The 23,174-nt window shown below is 43.6% G+C and overlaps 1 protein-coding gene across 8 annotated transcripts in view; it reads left to right on the plus strand.

The window, feature by feature from the left end:
• Positions 1–23,174, plus strand: part of LOC108698203 (disabled homolog 2-interacting protein) — a 253,072-nt gene that overhangs the window by 71,277 nt on the left and 158,621 nt on the right. The window lies entirely within an intron of this gene.

Below are 23,174 nucleotides of genomic sequence, written 5' to 3' on the forward strand. Positions count from 1 at the left end.
GTCAGTGGCACTGCACATGCTCAGTGAGCTAATTACTAGTATGTCCGCTGCATGTCATCGGTAGGTGACCAGACAAAATGCCTTTTTAGGAAAAATTAGCATGCTTTTACCCACAATTCAAACTGAGCCCCGTACCCCTCACTTTGCGTGTGAATAGTCTTACAGTCTAACACACACACCCATAAAAAGCAAAAAGATTAAACAATGCTCCAGGCAGTCTATAAGGGGTCTGTTCTCTAACATAAGTAAGTGCCTGAAAGGGAAGATGGTACTTATGGGTGCTTTGCAGGTCCAGAGGTTCTGAAGCATTTTGGGAGCTTCGTGGGTTGCATTAGGGCCAGGATAAACATTCTGTCCAGCCAGAAGGGAAAATCTATTTTTGGGCTGCCCTCCCTTGACTGCACCCCTACCGTGGGACATGCACATGATTTTTCAGTAAATTCCATTGGATATCTCCAGAACTGTAGCAACAGAACTTGGTGAGGGGATCTAAGCCTCTCAGAAATAGATTTAGATGTTTTAAGGTTTATGCAGAGCCACAGTAAAGGTGGCCATAGACTTAGAGATGTCGCCAAACGAGCGTATCTCTCCCCGATATGCCCACATTGAAGTGGGCGATATTGGCTGATCCGATTGTGGGCCCTAGGGCCCAACGATCAGATCATAGTGGATCCGATACGGGTGGTCGGATCACGGGGCCGCATACACGCATAGATGGGGCTGCGATCCGATGGGATTTTTTTAACCTGCCCAATAAAGATCTGGCCAACTTTCAGCCAGATATAGATCGGGGAAGCTCATTTGATGGCCCCACACACGGCAATGTTGAGAGTTGTATTTCAACAAAGTGGCATGTAACTGATAAATGTAGAACCCTACTATCTGCATTGTTGGGGGGGGGGGGGTAAGTGTTAAAACCAAAGTATGGTATCCAACATAGGTTCCTAGTGTCACACCTAAAATGTATAATCAAGGCTGTCTGTAAGCCATTCTCTTATATACATGGGAACGTACCCATTTTACGTGCCTCCGACATCCCGCACTGGGAGATTATCTCCTATAATCCTACATATCACCCACTCCAAATATAAACGAGCCCTGTGTGAATATTAATGAGCCCCCAGAGGCAATGGCTTTACATTGGGGAAACAATAGGACGAAGACTTTAGCGACTTTAGATGAAATGAAACGGAGCGTCTTTGTTGGAAGTGGCTGTGCGAGGATGGAGCTTGCCAACGAGAGACTTAAGCTCTACAAGAGAAGTGGTTATCACTCGACGTTTCAGGAACTTCACTTACAAATTTCATTTCCCCGCATTTTACAGCTGCCTGGGAACTCGCATGATTAGCTGTGTGAAATAATGGGATTTGTTCTCTCCTTTCAGCTCTCCGGGCTGTGTAGCTCGGAATTCTGCTGCATGTTTTGGGTAGGGTTGGACAACTCTGATGGAACCATCCCCAGGCTGGTGGTGGTCGGAGGCTATACTGGGATGGAGACCGTGGCAATTATTCTAGCCTATTGAGACACCCCCTCTCTCTCTCTATATATATATATCCCATTGATATTTAGCCTCAATTTAGGAGAATGAAAAGGAAACGATTGACTTGTGTAGGAACTCAGTGAGAGTCCTGGCTAAAGTTGTCAATGAAAGGCAGAGGGGCCTAGGAACTTTTGTTTATACCCTTTCTTTAAACTGTTAAGTTTTGCTGACCATGCAGTTCATTATCTAATTAAATTAGCATGTACTGTTTGGGAGCAGGTTGAGCCTACCACTGACCCTACCCTAGAAGAGTCCAAGCGGTAGATCACCGTAGGCCCACTTTCCAAACTCTTTTTCCTTCTCTCTTCACTCAGTTTCCTTATTCTCTTAATCACGTCTCCATACATATTATCATCATCCATCCTTCCCTCCATTTCTTCTCGTATAGAAATTGGGAATGGCCCAATAACCATAACAAAGCAAATGGTTGGATGAGAAGGAAGGCTTAGTAACACCTTGTCCCACCGGAAGTTTTCTTGATATCCCCAGTGGGCCAGTCCAACACTGAACCCAACATTTCCAATGCTGCACCCTGAAAACCCTCAGGAAAGGTTGATGTTATTTCTTGGGCTAAACAGGGAAATTGAAGCTCATCCATGTTTGTTTCTTACGAGATAATTAGAATAGCAACACATGATTAAGCTCTCTGCATAATGGCCAATTCTTCTACGTCCCAATCCTGATCTTGCCTTGTTTCCCATCCTTTTCCTTCTCTGTCCACATCCAAATGAATCAGTGGAAGAATTACTGACACAGTTATGGGGATGGATATAATAAAACGTTATCCTCCATGCAGCTACTGACTTGCTTTTTCTTCTTCTCCATGGAAGGCAAAGGGTGAATTTTGTGCCGTATTATTAGTCGGATAGTGACAAGGAATAATTAGTACAACTGCAAACACAGAGCTGCCAGCATTTTGTGATTAATTAGCAAAGAATAGAGTTCTTTTATAATTGTTTCTACTCATTGTTGGGTTCCGGCAGGCTTGCTGGGCACTGATGCGTGGAATTTTACTGCTGCTAATTCTGCTTGGCTCAGCAAGTCACACCGTATATTATCCTCCCCTTCTCATACCATTACAAATGCCATTTGTCTCTCATAAGATTTACTTAATTCCTTTCCTCCTGTATCTTTCCAGTTTCTAACTTGCAGCACATCAACAGTTACAGGAGCTTTTCCTTTTAGGGAATATGGCTCAAGGATTTATGCTCTGGGACCCCAGTATGGGCAGGCCCTGGGCATCTACATTAACCTCATCTAAAGATCAGGGGTACCAGATACAAGCTAGTGGCAGTGGTGCCAACCTTCCCCTACTATACCTGCTCTCCTACACCCTATAGAGGTGATACCCAACCAGTGGCTCAGGAGCAACATGTTGCTCACCAACCCCTTAGATGTTGCTCCCAGTGGCCTCAAAGAAAGTTGCATAAAACCAGACTGCAAATCTACAAAGAGGCTACCAAATAACAAATCACAACCCTTATTTGGTACCCCCAGGAACTTTTTTCATACTTTTGTTGCCCCCCACTCTTTTTACAATGGAATATGGCTCACGATAAAAAAATTTGGGACCCCTGCTCTAGAGTATTGCTGTCTGGGACCTCACTATGTGCTGGGATCTGGTAAGTTTTTATCTTTGAACCACCTTATACCCATATACTTTTAGTAGCACCCCGTGTTTCATGATAGGGCACTGATAGATAACAATCTCAGTCTGGACAGAGTAATCGGAACACAACCAATCAGCAGACAGTTGGGTATTGTTCAAATAATGTTGATTTGTTGGTGTAGCTAACGGCCTGAACTTGTAGGTCTGAACTGAATGTAGTTGTAGTTGTGGTCCCTCCAAATTTCATTCTGGACAGACTGGCCAAGATTGAATGGGATAACAGTCAAAAGAAGGTCTGTGAGAACTGTCCATGAAATGGTCAGTGGTTGCTGTGATGGTCAGGTCAAAAGATCAAACTGATGATATCTGTGGTGTGTACATGATTAGTTTATGTTTCTGTATTGACAGTGTCTGATTAGATGTGTGGGGCCCACCAGGGCTTCCGCCCAAGTCTCTAGTTCCTCTATACTGCAAGGCCGGCACCATCATCCCTTAAACATACGTACATTTTTCCTTTTCTTTTTGGCTGTGATCAGGGTTTGTGGGGAGAGCGAAGTGCCCACAGTACCCGACTGGAGAGAAGGCCAGGGTCATGGGGGCCCACTGTTTTTCTACCAGTGTCCCATCAGCCCACTCTGAGCCTGTGTATTGATCAGGGGCAGAAATTTGGCATGAGATGGCCATGTACCAGCTTATAGAATCATTATAAATTGCCCTAAAGGCCGCATTCACCCAAGTGTAAGGCACTGCTGATTCACTTGTGGGATACCCCAATACCTACTTATATTACTAAGCCTTCCCAGCCTGCCCTAGATCATTCTCATGGTAGCGTACAGGAAGCAAGTTGTTCCAAGTTCTTCAGCAGGAATGGGCAGTGTGTTGTCCTCTATTGAAAACTCCCAGCACCCCCCAGCAGATGAGATAAGCCTCAAATGGCAGAATGTAAAACATCTGTGAAGCCTTGGCTTAATTTTCCCTGTATTTACCAAGCACTCAGCATGCCCTAAACACACATCATAAAAAGCTAGAAAACAAAGTCACCGGTGTGTAAAAGCCCTAATATAAATCAGATGTGAGATACCCGTATGCATCCAATGGCACTTATTGTAAATCAAAAGGTTTTTTTGTTTGATAATTTAGGCACAGGCCACATTAAATCCTCACCCTGTATTTCATTCACTGTGGGCAGAAGGCACATTAGCACAAAATAAACAATGCAACAGAATGGATGGGTTAAATACTCTTGTTTTAGCATCATTAGTTGCGGTTACAAGCACATGGTTTGTATTAGTTGCCCCCCCCCCCCCACCGTTGAAGTTATGCAAAGAATTTCGGAGAAATGGCACATTTAACTTCCGCGCAAAGCCAAGTTCCCCTGAAATCACTCTGGAGTTGGTCATTGTTGTTGGCATCTTCTGACGTGGGAAATTTATATGGTGACTTCACAAAATTGTCTCTTTTGCAACCCCATGCCTTACTCTGTAACTAGCCTTTGGATGCCCACTTTCCACGTATTGGTGGTTGGCCTTAACTTGGTGCAACCAAGGTAGACCAAAGTTGTGTCCTTAGTTGGACATATGTTCACTTTTGTAATTGCTCTTGTATGTTCTTACTGCTCAACCCAAATGCTTCAAGAGGTGGAATGGTGGGGAAATGGGTTCATATTTGTTCATCCAAGCAGGCTGAATCCCAAACCAAATCCAGTATTCCATGCATTCCTAATGAAGATTGTTAGCAGTGGCAAGGGGCCTTAGCTTGAAGGCCAGTTAGGGTAAGATTTGGGGTGAAAACTTACTGTCCTAGATATTCTTGAGACTTTGGCTGAATGACTGATATACCAGTGGAGGCCCTGACCAAAGGGTGGAACTCCAATGGGAAAGCTTTTATCTAAAAAAGTCAGACAAACACAGTACTAGAGCTTGAGCCTGCTGAGAGAGCAGGCCAGTCCACCCCTCTGTGCTTTAATTAGCAAGTTCTCTTTGGCCCTGGAAATTGTAAGGTCTATCCGAGCTATGTCCATGTAGGGGTGACAGTGGCTTTGCAACCTTGGCAAATGCTACATATGTCCTGACAAAACAGTTCTAATATGAGTACAGTATCCGTTCCACAACTGAATGTATCCAGGGACAAGAAGAGGCAGATAAATGTTAATATATTGTGTCCTATGGTTCTCTAATCTTCTCCTACTCTACATTCCCTCAAAATCCACAACCTTGCCAGTTATATACCTATAGGACGTGTTTATCTCTCCTCTCTTTTATCAGTAGACACACTTATTGAGAAGAGTGCTCTTGTTCCACAACCAGCCAGTCATTAGCCAGCATCTAGTGCTATAGTCCAGTTACAATCATGAAACTAAACATTTGATTGGCTACTTCAGATTGGTGTCAAATATATAAGATAATACAGCAGCAGGGTGCACAGTCCTGGATCCCAGACTATACTTTCTGCCCGGAGAGGTTGTTTTTTTTCCTTTGTTTTTGTATAAGAAAGATGAATGTCTGCAGACATAGTTACTTAAGCTACCGGCTGTTTGCTTTGGAAGGACTTGTGAACTTGGATGTGGAGGTGACGTTAGGATGAAAGCCAGTGCCTTGCACAAGACTCTGAACCTATACGATGATTGATTTTGTGACTTCATACGATTTTCTGGCAGGTTTTCTTTGACTGTTTGGTGAGAATTTAGCTGTGCAATGTTACATCAGCTGCCTTACAATGCACAATGCCCTGTGTTTCACCAGGCGGGTAAATAATGAGGGAAAAGCCGTGACTTCAGGGTTAGGAAAGCTGCAGATAACAATACTCTATTGTCAAATGTTACAGTCATTTGTTTGGGTGTTACGTGTGTGCAGGGAGTGGGGGGCAGGTAGTGAGTGGGAGCGAGTAGGGGTTGCTGTGACTACTGAGCCCCTCGGAAGATTTGAAGGGGTGCCTTGTAGTTATGCCACTGCTTGTTATCTTTTAAGCTTGCTCAGACCACATTTAGGGCAGAGACACACGTGGAGATTCGGGGAGATTAGTCGCCTGGCGACTTCTTCTTCGGGAGACTAATCTCCCCAAACTGCTTCCCCGCCGGCTAGAATCTAAATCCCTGGCGGACCGAGTGTCATCCCACAGACGATTTAGATTCTAGCCGGCGGGGAGGCAGTTCCGGGAGATAAGTCGCCCGAAGAAGAGGCGATTTGTCCCCGGGTGACAAAATTTCCCTGAATCTCCACGTGTGCGTCTGCCCTTAGTTCAGAGTTGAGGAAAAGAGCAACTTTGGCTCCTAGACATTGGATGGTCATCTTCTGAGCAAGCTCAGTGGTTTAAAGAGTTGAAGAAAGGAACTGCCCCATATCTTCAACTGTCTAAATCATAGATGGTCATCTTCTTCCTAAAAGTGGACACCAACAGATCTGCCTGGTATCAAAATAATAGGTATGTGGGTCAAATGAGGGAATGTTTATAGATTTGCCCATCCAAGGTGACCTTCAGTGAAGCTATAATGCATAGGTTGGTTATATTCTCAGTCTGACAGAGCAATAGATTCCATAGATTTAATTGTGGAATGAAGTCATACGCCTTCGAAAATATGCGGAGATCAATGAATACGGCCCAGCTCTCTTTCGTGGGAGGGAATCTTATATATTACCCGTTAAAATAATGAGCGTTAACTTGATGAGGCTTGTACAGTATTTGAAGAATTTGAAAACTTGTGGTTTCACCTTAAACAGCACTTCCTACCAAATATACAGGCATTTGAGTTGCAGTCATTAATAACAAGCATGTTTTGGGTCATTTGCTTTGTTCTTAACATACCGCGGAGGGTCGGTGTCAAATTAAGGGTTTTTACTGTTTCTTTTCATAGAGCGTGAACTGTTTGTGCACCTCAGACATTATAGCGCCTAATCCAGATGTATCTCAACATGAAGGTAATGGGATCTCACTCTGTATTCTTGATTATGTATATTTAACCTTCCTTCCACACTGGAAACCAAAGACTTTAATAGATGGATACTTGGGTATTGAGTTGTTAAATAAAAGGTCTTGAAGTTAGGGGTTTAGGTATCAGTTTGGTGTGACCTAAAATACAGGAGGTGAGTGTTCTATCTAATTCCATAACATACACTAAAAAGGGGGTTGGGTTTGAGTAGCACGGACTGGTCATGTTCTATCACAGTTATCCCCATTCAATGGCTCTAGAGCAACATGCTACTCACCAACCCATTGGCTGTTACTCCCAGTGGCCTCAAAGCAGGGTTTTTTTTTAATTCCTGGCTTGGAAGCAAGTTCTAGTTGCATAAAAACCGGGTGTCCTACCAAACAGAGTCTCCTGTAGGCTACCAGTCCACACAGGGGCTACCAAATAGCCAATCACAGCCCTTATTTAGCAACCGCAGGTACTTTTCTTCATGCTTGTGTTGCTCCCCAACTCTTTTTACATTTGAATGTGGCTCACAGTTAAGAAATCTAGCATCTAGATTTAGTCACTCAGGCTCGAGTCATAGTCACTTAGCCAGCACCTTGACCTAAGGCAGTGATCCCCAACCAATGGCCTGTGAGCAACATGTTGCTCAACAACCCATTGTTGCTCCCAGTGGCCTCAAAGCAGGTTCTTGTTTTTTAATTCTTTGGTTGAAGGCAAACTAAAAACCATGGGTACTGCCAAACAGAGCTTCCTATAGGCTGCCAGTCCACATAGAGGCTATCAACAGCCAATCATAGTCCATATTTGGCACCCCCAAACACTTTTTGCTGTCCAACTTCTTTTATATTTGATTGTGGCTCACGGGTGACTAAGATAGGGGGCCTTTTTATTTGGGCTTCAGCTGCCCATAAGGACTCATAAGGAGGCAGGAATGTAAAAAGTTTTCAAGTCCATGCCCTCAGTGTTGGCCGTACCCTCATGGAGAACCTTCATAAACCCATCACAGAATGATTTTACGGTGTGGAAATTCTGCTTTGATGAGGGCAGTTCAAAGCCACAGTCTTAAATTAGGGAAAGCACCTGCTTCTCTTACATCATATGGACTTCAGTTTCCAACCAATGGTCAGTCATGTTTGCTCAAGGATGGCTTACACTATATAGTGTTCCTAAAGACTTAGCATTTGCTCTAGGGCAGGCTAATGTCTCCTTGAAAGAGGACTATTACTTACTGATTTATCTCGAGTTCACAAGTATAGGATTCCAGTGACAAATCGCACCCATCTGGTTGCAGCCGGGCTAAGTGTTACAGAATGTCTCCCATGTGTACTTTGGAATTTGAGATCTACTTTTAAAGAGGGATAATACGTTATCAGCCCCCCCCCCAGTGCAATTAATAGAGATGACGGACATTCCACTAGCAAGCAACAGCATTCTGTACCACAAGAAACCAAATAATTTGATGCAATCTGGTTTTGAGATTTATTTTTTCCTTCTAGAACAGCCCCATCCAGCTTAAATGCCCGCAGGCAGGTTGTGGTCCCCTGGGGAATTTCTGTAGAACCAACCTTGCTGTATAAACTAATTTTGTGCCGTATTATCATATTTTAATTCACTTTAAGTGGCTCACTACACTGCACCCAGGATACTTAATAAAAAAGGGACATTTCTAACAATTGTTGAGCTGCATTGATTGCAAATTAAGTCGGTGTGGCCATGACCCCAGCATTAAAGATTTATTGCTGCACCAACAGTGCATTAAGGTCAGGTGAATGCAGAAGAAGAAGCAAAGTACTTATTCTACTTGGCACAGCTGTTCCAGACTTAACACTTGTTGCTTCTCTTGTAAGGAGCCATAGCTGCTAGAATATGACTTTTCCAAAAATGCCATTTAGCTCAAATTTCCATAACATATTGAATTTTAGTAAATGTACATTGACCTAAAACTAAAATAAATTGACTTAAGGCTCAGGTTAAACAAGTGCAGAGTGGTTATACAGGGCCCTTATCTGCCAAGAGCATATTCGGATGCTTTCTTGGAACAAGCTTCCCAGCCAAAACACAATTACGGGCAAAGTGTGAACACTGAAATCCAGAAGGCCATTGTGTTCCTTAAGTGACGGCACAAAACCATGTAGAACAAATCCACATTGCGCCTGGCCATCCTGTCTCCGTGATTCACATCCTGATCAAGATCAGGAAATGCCTTTAGACACTGAAAGTTGGCACTCCCTTGTACATTTAGAAGCAGGGTTTAACCAGCACAAAGCACATAAGTGCCATTAAAGAGCCATTTAAAGTGACCGTTTATGGAGTCTGGAACAATAAAAGTCAATGTTTGGCATTCCTTTCTTGAGTCAAATAACAGGACAGCCATGTCCGAGGGGTGGTCCATTCAAAAAGTATTACTTTGCAAAGGAAAACAAGTATTTAACCAGTTTTTTTTTTTTTTTAAATGTTTTATTTATTTCCAGAGCAAGTTCAACATCCAATGTAATACAAAAATACACATCAATAAAAGCAATATTGTTGAAACCCATTGCACTGAAAACTCGTTTTCATTTTTACAATCTCAATAATACCCTGGGAAAACAATCACAGACGGGAAAGAGAGGTACCCGGGAAACAGGAAAGAAGAGAAGAAAAGAGAAGAAGAAACAAGAGGCCCTAGATAGGGAGAGAGAAAAGGGAAGAGTCATACCATTACAATGCTATACAAAGGACCTGTACCAATTCAAGTATACCCCTAAACAGCGAAGGCACTCAGCAATAACAAATAGTTCAATCGTTCCATATTAAGATGACTCCATGAGCCAGTCAAGCAAGGGTTGAGAGACATCTTGTTGCCTATTAGAGTAGGATTCGTTTTGCAGGATCCAAAGTGTATTTAACCAGTTTTAATGATAATTTGGCCACTAGGAAATGGTCATTCTGAATCTGAAGTCATCTTTTTAATTTGGAAATTTTATCCTGAGAATTTGTTGCTGCAACTACAGTACTACGACTCACATCATGGATGCTGAAATTTAATTTTTTTGAACTAAACAAAAATTGGGGAATGTCCTAAAACCAATTCTAAAGGAATTGAGCATGGCCTCCTACTGTATTTATGCTATACAACATAATGGAAGAAATGATATGAAGGGATGTCAAGGAAATACTATGGATGAATAAATAAAAGATGTTGGGTCTTATTTACCAATGGGATCAGAGTGGAAAACACCTTGTATCCCAAAGAAAAGTTGTGAACAGAATGGCATTGAAGCCTGTGAGCAAAGGAAAGATGCCCAACTTGACTTAACTATTCTAGGGCATTGTGGTAAAGGGAAAGTTGACTTGGAAAAAGGAAGATACCCAAACTCACTGATGAATCTCAAGAAACAGTGGCTGAGGTATGAATTTGCCATAGAAGTCTTAAGGAAAGATAAACAAGAAGATGCCAACTTGCTGATGTATCTCAAAGAACAGCGGCTAAGGTGGGCTAAGGTGGGATGTTGGCATGGAAGCTTTAAGGAAAGTAGAAGATGCCAACTTGTAGATGTACAGTATCTCAAAGAACAGTGGCTAAAGTGGGATGTTGGGATGAAAGCCTTAAGGATGCCAACTTGCTGATGTATCTCAAAGAACAGTGGCTAAGGTGGGATGTTGGCATGGAAGTCTTAAGGAAAGAAGAAGATGCCAACTTACTGATGTATCACAAGAAATAGAGGCTGTGGGAATGTTGGAATGACAGCCTTAAGTAAAGAAGAAGATGCCAACTTGCTGATGTATCTCAAAGAACAGTGGCTAAGGTGGGATGTTGGCATTGAAGTCTTAAGGAAAGAAGATGTCAACTTACTAAATTATCACAAGGAACAGTTGCTGTGGGAATGCTGGCATAAAAGTCTTAAGTAAGAAGAAGATGCCAACTCGCTGATGCATCACAAGGAACAGTGGGAATGTTGGCATGGAAGTCTTAAGGAAAGAAGATAATGCCAGCTTGCTGATGTATCACAATGTACAGTGGCTGTGGGAATGTTGGCACTCAAGTTGCAACAAAAGAGGAAGATGTGTCTATCCCTATTAATAATGTATTTCAGTAAACAGCTCCCAGTGGTTAGGGGATTTGCTTATGAATTTCCCACCATGTCTTTGCACTATGACATTGAACAAAAACAGGATGAGGACTCTTGACCTTAGATGCACTTTTGTCTGGTCAACAAACTGTATTTTAAGCCCACACCCATAACAATGCTACATAAACATGGACTCGGCCGCAGGAGGCAACTGCCCAGTTTCTTTTGCTTATCCATTAAGTCTGAATATCAAGGCATATGTGACATTGACTTAAGGTGGCCATACACGGATAGATCCGCTCGTTTGGCGATGTCGCCAAACGAGCGGATCTCCCTCCGATATGCCCACCTTGAGGTGGGCAATATCGGGCTGATCCGATCGTGGGCCCTAGGGCCCAACGATCGGATCCTAGCGTTCGCCAAACGGGCGGTCGGATCGCGGGACCGCATCAACGAACAGATGCGGCCGCGATCCGACGGGATTTTTAATCCCATCCGATCGAGATCTGGCCGACTTTCGGCCAGATCTCGATCGGGGAAGCCCGTCGGGGGCCCCCATACACGGGCCAATAAGCTGCCGACACGGTCTGTCGGCAGCTTTTATCGGCCCGTGTATGGCCACCTTTACACTAATGCACGCTATGGCTTTATGCTATTTAGAGGAAATGAATCAGCATCCAATATTTTTTCTTCTATGCCGTCTTTCTTTTAATCCCATCACCCCAGGAAAATCTGTGCCTACAGTAAATGAAATCCATGACAAAGAGCCATTAGGTAATAGGTTGTCTCCTGCCTCTTAGAGGTTTAAATGCTCAGTGCCAAGAAGGGACAGGGATAATCTATTTCTACTTATAAACATTCTGATTTCTTATTAATGGGAATATATAGAAATGTCACTGACCATTACTAGATTATTTACCCAATTTTACCCTTGAGCAGCTTCGCCTTCATGCTGTAAAACCTCAACGTATTTAACCTGAGATGCTTCTTGATTTCGAGGTCTGAGGATACATTTAGTGGTGAATTAAGCACATGATGGGATTAATAGCACGGCTGAGTAGCCCTCCGATCCCCCTTGTGTGTGTGTGTGTGTGTGTGTGTGTGTGTGTGTGTATGTATATATATATATATATATATATATATATATATATATATATATATATATAATTTATTCAGGCATCTGGAATCAAGTCATCTGTTTTGGAATTTTCTTCATGTCTCACACTCCATCTCTGAAGAACACTCCTATAGGTCATGAGATGACCACGCAAGGTCATAGAGGTCCCAGGCATCCACATTGGAGTTACAAATAGTCAGGCTAGCTTGACAAATAAATGAAGTGACAGCCGTGTCTGTAATGCTTGATAAGCTCCGGTGCAGCGATATCTGTTTTACCTCCAGCAGGAGAAGACCCTGGTGCGATTTAGAGGGACTTTAGTACCAGGTGCATTGCAGGCTGCTGGGTTCTAGATGTCAAACTCCTTCAACTCTCCTTTCTTTACTGGTTCCATATTGTATTGCTGCTGCTATTGTTTCCATCATCTTCTCCTACTATCACTATATGGTTCTCCTTTCCTTACCCCATTCTTCTATGGAGGATTGTCTAGTCATCACTCAGTGTTCTGAGTGGGTCTTCATGGTCGCCTTTAACAATGTAAAGTTTCCGACTATCGCAGTTAAAAAATGGTCACAAAAATAAGGTGCAGCACCGGTTCTAAACCAATTGTAGAGTGGCAAAGCTGATTTATTGGCTAAACAGAAACCCTGTTCAAAAACGATGTGTGGGCCGGCCCAAAACCCACAGGTTGGGTGGGTAAAGTCCGATTTCTGCACACTGTTTGCGGGTCGCCGGTTGAGCTCTTCTTTACGCTCTGCCTGTCCATGACCTTACTTTGGGTGGGTCAGCTTTTCCTTTCGGCAGCCACTGTTTATAGAAACGTGCCTACCCCACCTTGCCCCATTTTTTGACATCAGAGATGGGCAGGTTGGGCACAGGTCTATATATAGAAGTGCCAGTCAGGTTCAGGTTGGGGGCACATCACTGCTGCTGTAGATACTGTAATTTACAGAATGTTGTCCTTGCCTTTAACCCCGCCCCTCCCTGGGATACTGGCCCCATTCTGCCCTTGCCTTGCCTCAATTTACCCCAGTCCTGCACTTGCTCCCCTGCTCTGATGACTCTATACATTTCAATGGAGCACATAAGGTTTTGGGGAGCAGGTGATGGAATGGTAAGTGTGAATGACTGAGTGAGTTGTGAGGTCCTACACCAGGTGCCAACTTGCCTCCTGTATAAACAGTAGCTGCTACTTGTTGCCCTTCTCATTACATTCTGTCGAACAGATTCACTCAGGTGAAGGGATAAATACTGTATTATATATATAGGATTTATAAAAGTGCTGACCACGAGAAAGCGCTGCTTTTCTTTAGAAACTAATAAGGATCTACCTTGGAAACAATATATTGCAGCAGTTTCCTCTTATCAGTTAAGGACGGGCCCTCAAGGGGAATCTTGGCAGTATCAGGGTGAAAGTGATATAAATATATATTGTGCAATTTTTATAGGGGTCAGTGGGCTTCCCAGTCTCACATTCATTCTGTAGCCGGACAATTACCTTCTGTGTCTGATTTGCTTATTGAGATATTGTTTCCAATGTTCTTATTAAATTGCCAGAAATGAGATGATGAAATGTATATAGATGAAATATACATACATGTCCTTTGTAAATGTAAATGTAAAATGTAAAATATATTTCTGTGTGAATGCTATCTGTATAACAGAGCAGAGGAAGTCAGTGGGAGCTGCCATATTGATTCAGATAATAAGCAGCAGCTGAATAACACTGTTATATTGTGGCCACTAGATGGAGTAATTGCCTGTCTCTCTGCCTTGAATGCAATAATAGTAATTATATAAAGCTTCTTCCTTTTTTTGTTGCACTTTATTTTATCTAAGGCTTCTGTTTCTGTGAGACTCAAAGCCGAGTAATCACATTCTCTGCCCCCAATGAATAAGTCATTATTTACTGTTAACACAATAAGTATCTCTTTTAACCTGTGTCATTTATATAATTAGAATTACATTAGCGCCCTGTCCCCGGCACATCAGCGCAGATTCACTCCAGCCTCACTCTGTCGCATTCCAGTAGTGGTGATGCCTGGGAATTCAGCATTTAAATCTCAGCATTTTAACCCTTTCCTTATCCTCCTCTTTCCCCTTATTGAGATAAGAATTGGGGTGGTGGGAGATGGGGGGTTCAGACTTCCATCCGAGTCTCCTACGCCGCTGCAGAAAATGACGTGTGGCCTAAAATTATAGTATGCTCCCCCGGCCTTGCGGTTGCCACGGTAACAGACTCCTCTCTTTTTGATGGATAAGGTTGTGTCCATGGTAACAAGGATGAGGCCCTTGTATAAAGAAGGAAGCGTTATACATTTTAAAGCATTTTTGTTGTTGTTGGTTAACTTTCTTGGCCGGCTCTAGGGTAGGCCTTTAGGATCTAGACGCATTCGAAAACCTTCCTAATACACGAGGCCATTTTTTGAAAAAAAAAATTATTTATTTATTTTGTTTGTGACCTTCTAGCTGAGACTTCAGCCTGAGGGATAAGGGATAAAATTAATTTTAGATACGTAACATTTTCCAGGCTGTAGATAGACCTCTCTTGGTGGCGGTTGGGGTCCGCTGGGCCCAGGACCCCCCAGTCTGACCCTTAAGTGGTAGCCATGCCCACCACTATCACCCTGTCCTATTAATCCCAATCTGGAGGCAACCAACCACCATGGTAAACTCTCCAAAACTCTTCCTCTCAATGAGGGCTGGGGCTTTTTCCCAGTGCTCCGCTGGCCCTGTCCAACCACTTCATGGAATCACCTTTCCATTGACACCACAGATGGGAATCAAAAATTGAGCATGCCTTTACCCCAGTGGTTCCCATAAAGTCAAAATGTGGGGTTGGCACCTTTAGGAGGTCTCGGAGCATGCTGACTGCAGTGACCATGGAGAAGACCAGGTCCCTCATGAGGAGTTTGAGACAAGCATCAAGGAGTTGGGCAACCAGCATCAACACAAGAGCCTGTAGAGAAGAGCTTCCCAAACTTTGGGGTTGTCCCCCTAGGTCATGACCTTGCTTTGGCAGGGGCAGTCTGTAGCCCAGTTAGGGGAAGATGTGAGTAGAACGACTGCTCGATACTCCTGGAAGCCCAGTGTTTGAACACTTTAATGTCCAAGATATTCCAAGCTGATCCATCGATGTGTTTTTACTTTGTAACAAGCTGGAGGGGACCCTGTTTATATATCCAACCTCCATCAACCATTGCTTTAGGGTGTGCGACCCACTCTCATGTACCCAAAATTCTACCTTCGTCCTAAGGAGCTGCCTTAATCTGATCAATATCCCGTTACATCTACATTAAATATATATGATATGTGTGTGTATTTGGGGGTCCCTGTACTGATATAGAATATATTCATATCTGAGCAGCGCGAGAGAGTCGACCGTTTCCGCTTGATCTTCTGCTATAGACCCAGCTGCTTAAACCGGGAGACCCCCCTTGGCTCAGTCTTAGTGAAATATTTATACACTGCCATCGAGGATATTTACATGATGACAATAGTGATGGATGAATCTCATTTACATAATCCCCTAAACCTCCCCTCTGTCTCTCGTTCTGCCGACTCCAACCAAACCCCAACGCGAGTGTATTTATATTGTGCATTGTAATAATATTATAATAGGGGACCCCCTACCGATATTTGGCGCAGAGGCTGGTGGCAGCAATAATGTCTGTTCCACTGCACCAAAAGCCCTTAGGAAACCGCCTCCTCTTACTGATACAATAATACAGAGACAAGAATTCATCTTATTTTTCTGCTTTCAAAAACAGATACACATGATAAATATATTATTTAATGAATTCAAGGAGAAATCTTACCAAAGGAAAAAAAAATTATTCAACTGGCGTCTTGAGTTACTAATGACTTGGAACTGGAATGGAACAGTATAACATGGAAATGTATCTTATCTCCTGACTATATGCGCGTGCTTGTGGGCTCCCCCTGCTCAGTTTCAACTATTAGACGTCCGTAATGGATTCTGTGACCATATAAAGGAGTTATACAGGGAACCCTGATCACTCATGTATTATAAAGGATAATGTACCCCCTACTGTAAATGATAAGGATATTAGAAGTCACTGAGGGGTTGTTCTGTGACCATATAAAGGCACAAGGCTGCAGGCTGAGTTATACAGGGAACTCTGAGTATCACTCATGTATTATAAGGGATAATGTACCCCCTACTGTAAATGATAAGGATATTAGAAGTCACTGAGGGGTTGTTCTGTGACCATATAAAGACACAAGGCTGCAGGCTGAGTTATACAGGGAACTCTGAGTATCACTCATGTATTATAAGGGATAATGTACCCCCTACTGTAAATGATAAGGATATTAGAAGTCACTGAGGGGTTGTTCTGTGACCATATAAAGGCACAAGGCTGCAGGCTGAGTTATACAGGGAACTCTGAGTATCACTCATGTATTATAAGGGATGTACCCCCTACTGTAAATTATAAGGATATAAGAAGTTCAGGGGAATACCTATGTTGCCATAGTTTTATGGGATCTCTCTGTATAGCCTATGATCAAACTTAGTTTTGAGTATTTTGCCCTTGTAAGTGGACCTGTCACCCAGACACAAAAATCTGTATAATAAAAGTAATTTTTAAATTAAACATGAAATCCAATTTCTATTTTTTATTAACGCATTCATAGCTGTTGTAAGCTCAATTTAACATCTCAGCTGCCAATCAAATATAGTCTGCCCCTTCTCTATGCCTTAGGCATAGAGGCAGGGCAGACAATTACTTTCACTTTCCATTCAGCACTTCCTACATGTCACTGCTCTCCCCACATTCCCCCAGTTCTCTTCACCATTTAATTGTGTAACCAGGACATGGGGATGGACATCAGGTCCCCCATTCTGGTGCACAAACAAGATTCTGATGCTACAAGACTTGCCTTAATAGCAGTGTCCACAAAATGGCTCCTGCCTGCTTGTTATAATTATCAATTCCCAGACTGAAGGAAACATGATTCAAATCATTTATATAATGTAATTAAAGTTCATTTTGCTTGACTAATGTGCTAAAATAGGATTTTGAATAATTTTCTTGGGTGACGGGTCCCCTTTAAACAACCAATATGACACCCTTCCTATTTACATATATACAAGTCATTCAGGAGACCCTGATGTGCTAATATCTTATTTTCCCCGCAGAAGAGAAATATCCGTCTCATCTAATAAAGTCAGGTCGTATCTCCCCATTACTCGGCGCTGGTTATTTAAAGTCACTTCCCAACCCTTAGCAGCAAGTTGAGTTACTGTTCCTCACTCTGTACAGATTGGCTTTAAATCAGCTTAAGAGGATTGATGGCTTTATGTTTTTCTATAAAACACACTTATGTGTATGGAGAAGGTGCCTGCTCTGTCTCAAAATAGAATAAATGAGCTCAAGATAGGGAGGCTCCTGTAATTCCAATCTGAATGATGAGCAGACATTGGTTTTACACTGGAATTAATCATTCTCTATTGTATGGGAACTGCACCCAGGTAGGGAACTTGTGATTAAAACTTGATGTAAGACCGATACCTCCAGGGAATATAATCAGCTCCAAGAAAGCTGTTTGCATGTGAGAGCTAACCAAGCAGTTTATTAAGGGCTGCATTATATCATATGTAATTCCCCATTGTAGGCAGCAGTCCTGTCCTGCTTTATGGCAGCTGAGATTCTAGCTATCTGTATAACAGAACATTATGTCCCAGTGGCTGCACAGATCCTATCTGATCCCCATTGTAAGCAGCAGTCCTGTCCTGCTTTATGGCAGCTGAGATTCTAGCTATCTGTATAACAGAACATTCTGTCCCAGTGGCTGCACAGATCCTATCTGATCCCCATTGTAAGCAGCAGTCCTGCCCTGCTTTATGGCAGCTGAGATTCTAGCTATCTGTATAACAGAACATTCTGTCCCAGTGGCTGCACAGATCCTATCTGATCCAAATTGTAAGCAGCAGTCCTGTCCTACTTTATGGCAGCTGAGATTCTAGCTATCTGTATTGCTAGTGTCAGCACTTAAAGAAAAAGTGCACAGTTGTTAACCAGACAATGTATCTTGCTCCTTTAGGTTACAATGTAAGTACTTGCTTGTAATTTTGAACTCAATTGTACCTTTGCTTTATAGACTGAAGATGAGTTCAGGGGAGAAAGCCATAGAATGTATAAGATAGGAGGAATTCTATCATACTTACCGTGATTCCCCTTTCCTGGCCATCCCCCTAGTCAGCATTAACTGACGGGTATCCCCTCCCACTGACAGATGTGTCCCCTAGCAGAGTTTAAAGCCCCACCTACCTACTTCCTCCCTGTCTCTGTAAAAAGCTCTAAGATTCGGGAGGGAATGCTGACTAGGGGGATGGCCAGGAAAGGGGAATCACGGTAAGTATGATAGAATTCCTCCTTTCCCTGGCCATCCCCCGTCAGCATTAACTGACGGGTAATACCCAAGCAATGAAACAAGGGGTGGGAGAATCAAACAGTTTACTTAGAATTCAGTACTGCTTGAATAACTTTACGACCAAAATCAGCTCTTTTGGTTAGCCTGACATCTAAACGATAATGTTTAACAAAAGTATTAGGACTAGCCCAGGTAGCTGCCCTGCAAATGGCATCTGTAGGTGCTCCTGCTTCTGCCGCCCAAGACGTCGCCATACCTCTGGTTGAATGGGGCCTGACCCCCTCAGGTACTTCTTGCCCTTTTAGCGAGTAAGCCTTCTTGATCATAGTAATGATCCATCTACGAATCGTGGAAATCGAAGCCGCTTGACCCTTGTTAGCTCCACAAGGGATAATGAACATTCTTTCAGACTTCCTAAAGGGTCTTGTAGAGGTCAGATACCTCTCCAAACATCTCTTTATATCCAGAACTTCAGGAATATCCTTCTCCTGATCTGAATTTCTGTCAATGGCTGGAAGACATATCGGTTCATTTAGGTGAAATTCAGACACCACCTTCGGCAGAAATGATAAACTTGGTCTGAGTGTCACTCCCTGATCACTGAAAACTGTGTAAGGAGGGTTAGCCATCAGAGCTTGCAGTTCGGAGACTCTTCGACCTGAAGCTATAGCCACCAAAAATACCGACTTCAGAGTTAAATCCCACATGGATATATTCTCTTCAGGAATGAAAGGAGATATTGAAAAAGCTTCCAGCACAAGCGGCAAATCCCAAGAGGGAGCGAGCTCCTTAACTGGTGGTCTAATTCTTACTGCAGCCTTGAAAAAGCGAACTATCAAAGGATTGCTGGCAAACTGAACTCCCAAAATTGCTGAAAGTGCAGATACCTGAACTCTAAGGGTACTAGTGCTGAGGCCCTTATCCAAACCCAACTGAAGGAACTCCAACACTTGAATCACCTCTGGGTTTTCAGGACTGAATCCTTCCTTCGTAGCCCAAGAAGAAAAAACACTCCAGATCCTATCGTATTTTAAAGAAGTGCTATTCTTCCGAGATTTAGACAAAGTATTTATAAGGGATTCCGAACAGCCCTCTTCCCTCAGCCTGTTGAGCTGAGTCTCCATGCCGCTAGCTTTAGTTGTTGAGGAGCAGGATGAAGAAATTGACCCTGGAACAGAAGGTCTGGTTTGTAAGGGAGTCTCATTGGTTTGTCCACAGCCAACCTCCTTAACAACGGATACCAAGGCCTTCTCGGCCAATCCGGTAGGACTGCGACAACTTCGATCCGGGACCTCAAAATCTTCTTCAAAACCTTGAAGATCATTGCGAATGGGGGAAATACGTAAGCCCAAAGGTTGTTCCAACTGTGGGCAAATGCATCCGTCGCCCACGCTTCCCTGCATGGAACTCTGGAGAAGAAGATTGGAAGTTTGTGATTGTTCACAGAGGCCATGAGATCCAGATCGGGTCTCCCCCATCTTCCCAATATCTTCCGAAAAACCTGGCTGTTGAGGCTCCATTCTCCAGGATCTACTTGCTTGCGACTCAACCAGTCCGCCTTCCAATTCAGATTCCCGGGAATATGAACTGCCGTTATCCCCAAGAGACATGACTGGGCAAATTCCATAATGGGATTCAATTCTTTCATCATTGCCCTGCTCCTGGTGCCTCCCTGACACCTGATATAAGCTACTGCTGAGACGTTGTCCGATCTTATGCAGACTTCCTCTGCCCAAAGTAGAGGTTCGAAAGCCTGTAGAGCTTTCCAGACTGCCCTTAATTCCAGGATGTTGGACTGCAGATGAGATAGATCTTCCTCCCAACGACCTTGGACTGACCACTGCTGGCAATGTGCTCCCCAACCGGAGCCCGAAGCGTCTGTGTAGATGTTTAATGGCCTTTGATCTAGCAGAGGGAATCCTTTCCGAAGATTTGAGGCATTCAGCCACCATAACATCTGATTTCTTGCCTCCACTGAAAAGTAAATCATTTGGTTCCAATCTTTCCTGTGTCGATCCCACTGCATCAGAAATAGCCTTTGAATCTTCCTCATATTCCATCTGGCCCAAAGAACTACTCCAATTGTTGAAGTCAAACTGCTTAAAACCTGCATAAATTGTCTTGCTGGAAGACAGTGTAAAAACACCACCGTTGTCATCATTTGCTTTATCTTGAAGATCCTCTCCTGAGACAAGGAAATCATCCCTAGACATGTATCTATCTGAGCTCCCAGATAGACTAATCTCTGAGTTGGTACAAGTTGGCTCTTTTCCAGATTTAACAACCATCCGAACCTCTGTAGCTCCGACATCACTGTGTCTCGATGTCTTTCTAGGATCTCTGGATTTCTGGCTACAACTAATAGGTCGTCCAAATAGTGATAAACCTCTATGTTTTGTTTCCTTAACCTCGCAATGACAACTATTAAGACCTTTGAGAATGTTCTGGGTGACGTGGAAAGGCCAAACGGAAGGCAGGTGAATTGTAGATGCTGCCCTAGGAAAAAGAATCTGAGGAAACACTGATGTTCTACCGCGACGGGCACATGCAGATATGCGTCTCTTAGATCGATTGAGATGAGCCAGTCTCCAGGACTTACCGCCCTCTTGATGGTTAAGATGGACTCCATCTTGAAGGAGCGAACCCTCACGCACTTGTTTAGTTTCCTGAGATCCAGGATTGGCCTCATATCGCCTGACTTTTTCTGGACCAGGAACAGGGGAGAATAAAAGCCTTTTCGCTGTTGAGAATTGGGCACTGGAATCACTGCTTGTTTCAGAATTAGTTTCTGGATATACTCCTTTAAAAAAACCTTCTTGTCTTCCTCCCGAGGGACCGGAGTCTGGATGAAATGATTGTATCTGGGTTTCCAAAGAAACTCTATCATATAACCTCGGGTCGCAATAGCTTTTACCCAAACATCCTTCGTCTCCTTTGCCCAGACCCCTGCAAATTTTAATAATCTTGCTCCCACAGGAATCTGGACAGGCCTCATATCATTGTTGCTTGGCTTGCCTTTTGGGGGATCTAGCTTCCTTGGGTCTGAACCCCTTGAACACATTGGACTGCCCTGTCCTCCAAGTGTTGGCACGAAAAAACTCCTTGCCTGGTCTGTAAAATCTTGAGTCATCCCTACGTCTAGGCATGAAACGATCCTGACGTCTAGGAGGGTTCCTAAAACGTCTGGGAGTTTGAGGGAGAAAAGTGCTCTTCCCTCCTGAAGACTTATTAATGATCTCCTCTAACGCCTTTCCAAAGAGCATCTGCCCCTCAAAAGGAAGTTTACATAGAACATTCTTAGAGGCAGTATCCGCAAACCAAGCTTTAAGCCACAAGGCTCTACGGGCTGCGACCGAAAAAGTCATACTTCTAGCCGCCAATCTGGTTAAATCCACAGCAGCCTCGAGACAAAAATTGCATGCCATCTTGATGTCTTCCAGAACCTGCAAAGACTGCTCGCTTAAGGTCTCCTCATTGGTATCAACAGCCACTGACTCTGTCCAAAGAGACATGGCCTTGATTACTGAAATTAGCGAGACAGAAGGCCTCAACATTGCCCCAGCAACCAAATAGGTTTTCCTCAACTCTGTCTCCATCCTCTTCTCCATAGGATGCTTAAGTGCTGAGAGATCATCAATTGGTAATGCCGTCTTCTTAGAAAGACGTGCTACAGGAGCATCTACTGTAGGGGGAGAGTCCCAAACCTTGGAGACTCCAGCAGGAAAGGGGTAGAACTTCTCCAATCTAGGTTCGACCGGAACTCTTCTTGGTCCCTTCTGCCACTCGGCTGATACTAACTCCTCAACTTCCTTATGCATAGGAAAAGTTTGTCTCACCTTTTTGGAGACAAAAATGGGCGTGGATGTCTGCTCCTCATCCTGCAGAGTAAGGGACTGCCTCACAGCCCTGATCAAGGCTGGAATTAATTTGACATCAAAAGAGGGATCGGATTCATCCTCCGTATCTTCCTCTTCCTCAGACTCTTCATACGGTACTTGTTGTCTAGGATTTGAAGGGCCTGGATTCACCGTTGCTTCCTTAATGCCCTGTGACACAGCTTGAGAAATCCATGACAAGATATCCGCTGGAGACGGATCAGATAAGGCAGACTCAGCCCCCGAAGGGGAAGCTTGACCCTCCAGTTCTACGGATTTTGCTTTTTTTGCTAGCTGGAGCAGATTGACCAAAGTCCTTGTCAAGCAACTCGAGGATGCATTGTTTGCAGAGCCTCTTCCCCTTAACAGCGGGATTCTTGCAAGCTCTGCAGACTATCACAACATCAGATTCAGATCCAGAAGCCAACCTCTTTCTCCCAGATGAATCTTCCATCTGTAAGAAACAATTTACTTTCAGTACAGATAATGCCTCTTTTCGAAGTAAACACTTACCTGAAAGTGACTCACCATAACCTGAGGGGCGGCACAATTCTCGGCAGCCGGCAATCCTAAGGAGCCTAAGCACTGTAAAAACTACCAGGCCAAAGGCAAGGATGCCGAAAACCGGTTAAGAACTGGCGCCAAAAGGCGCAGCGTGATGACGCCGGCGCG

The sequence above is a fragment of the Xenopus laevis genome, chromosome 8L (assembly GCF_017654675.1).
Source record: "Xenopus laevis strain J_2021 chromosome 8L, Xenopus_laevis_v10.1, whole genome shotgun sequence".
Classification (NCBI taxonomy): Eukaryota; Metazoa; Chordata; class Amphibia; order Anura; family Pipidae; genus Xenopus; species Xenopus laevis.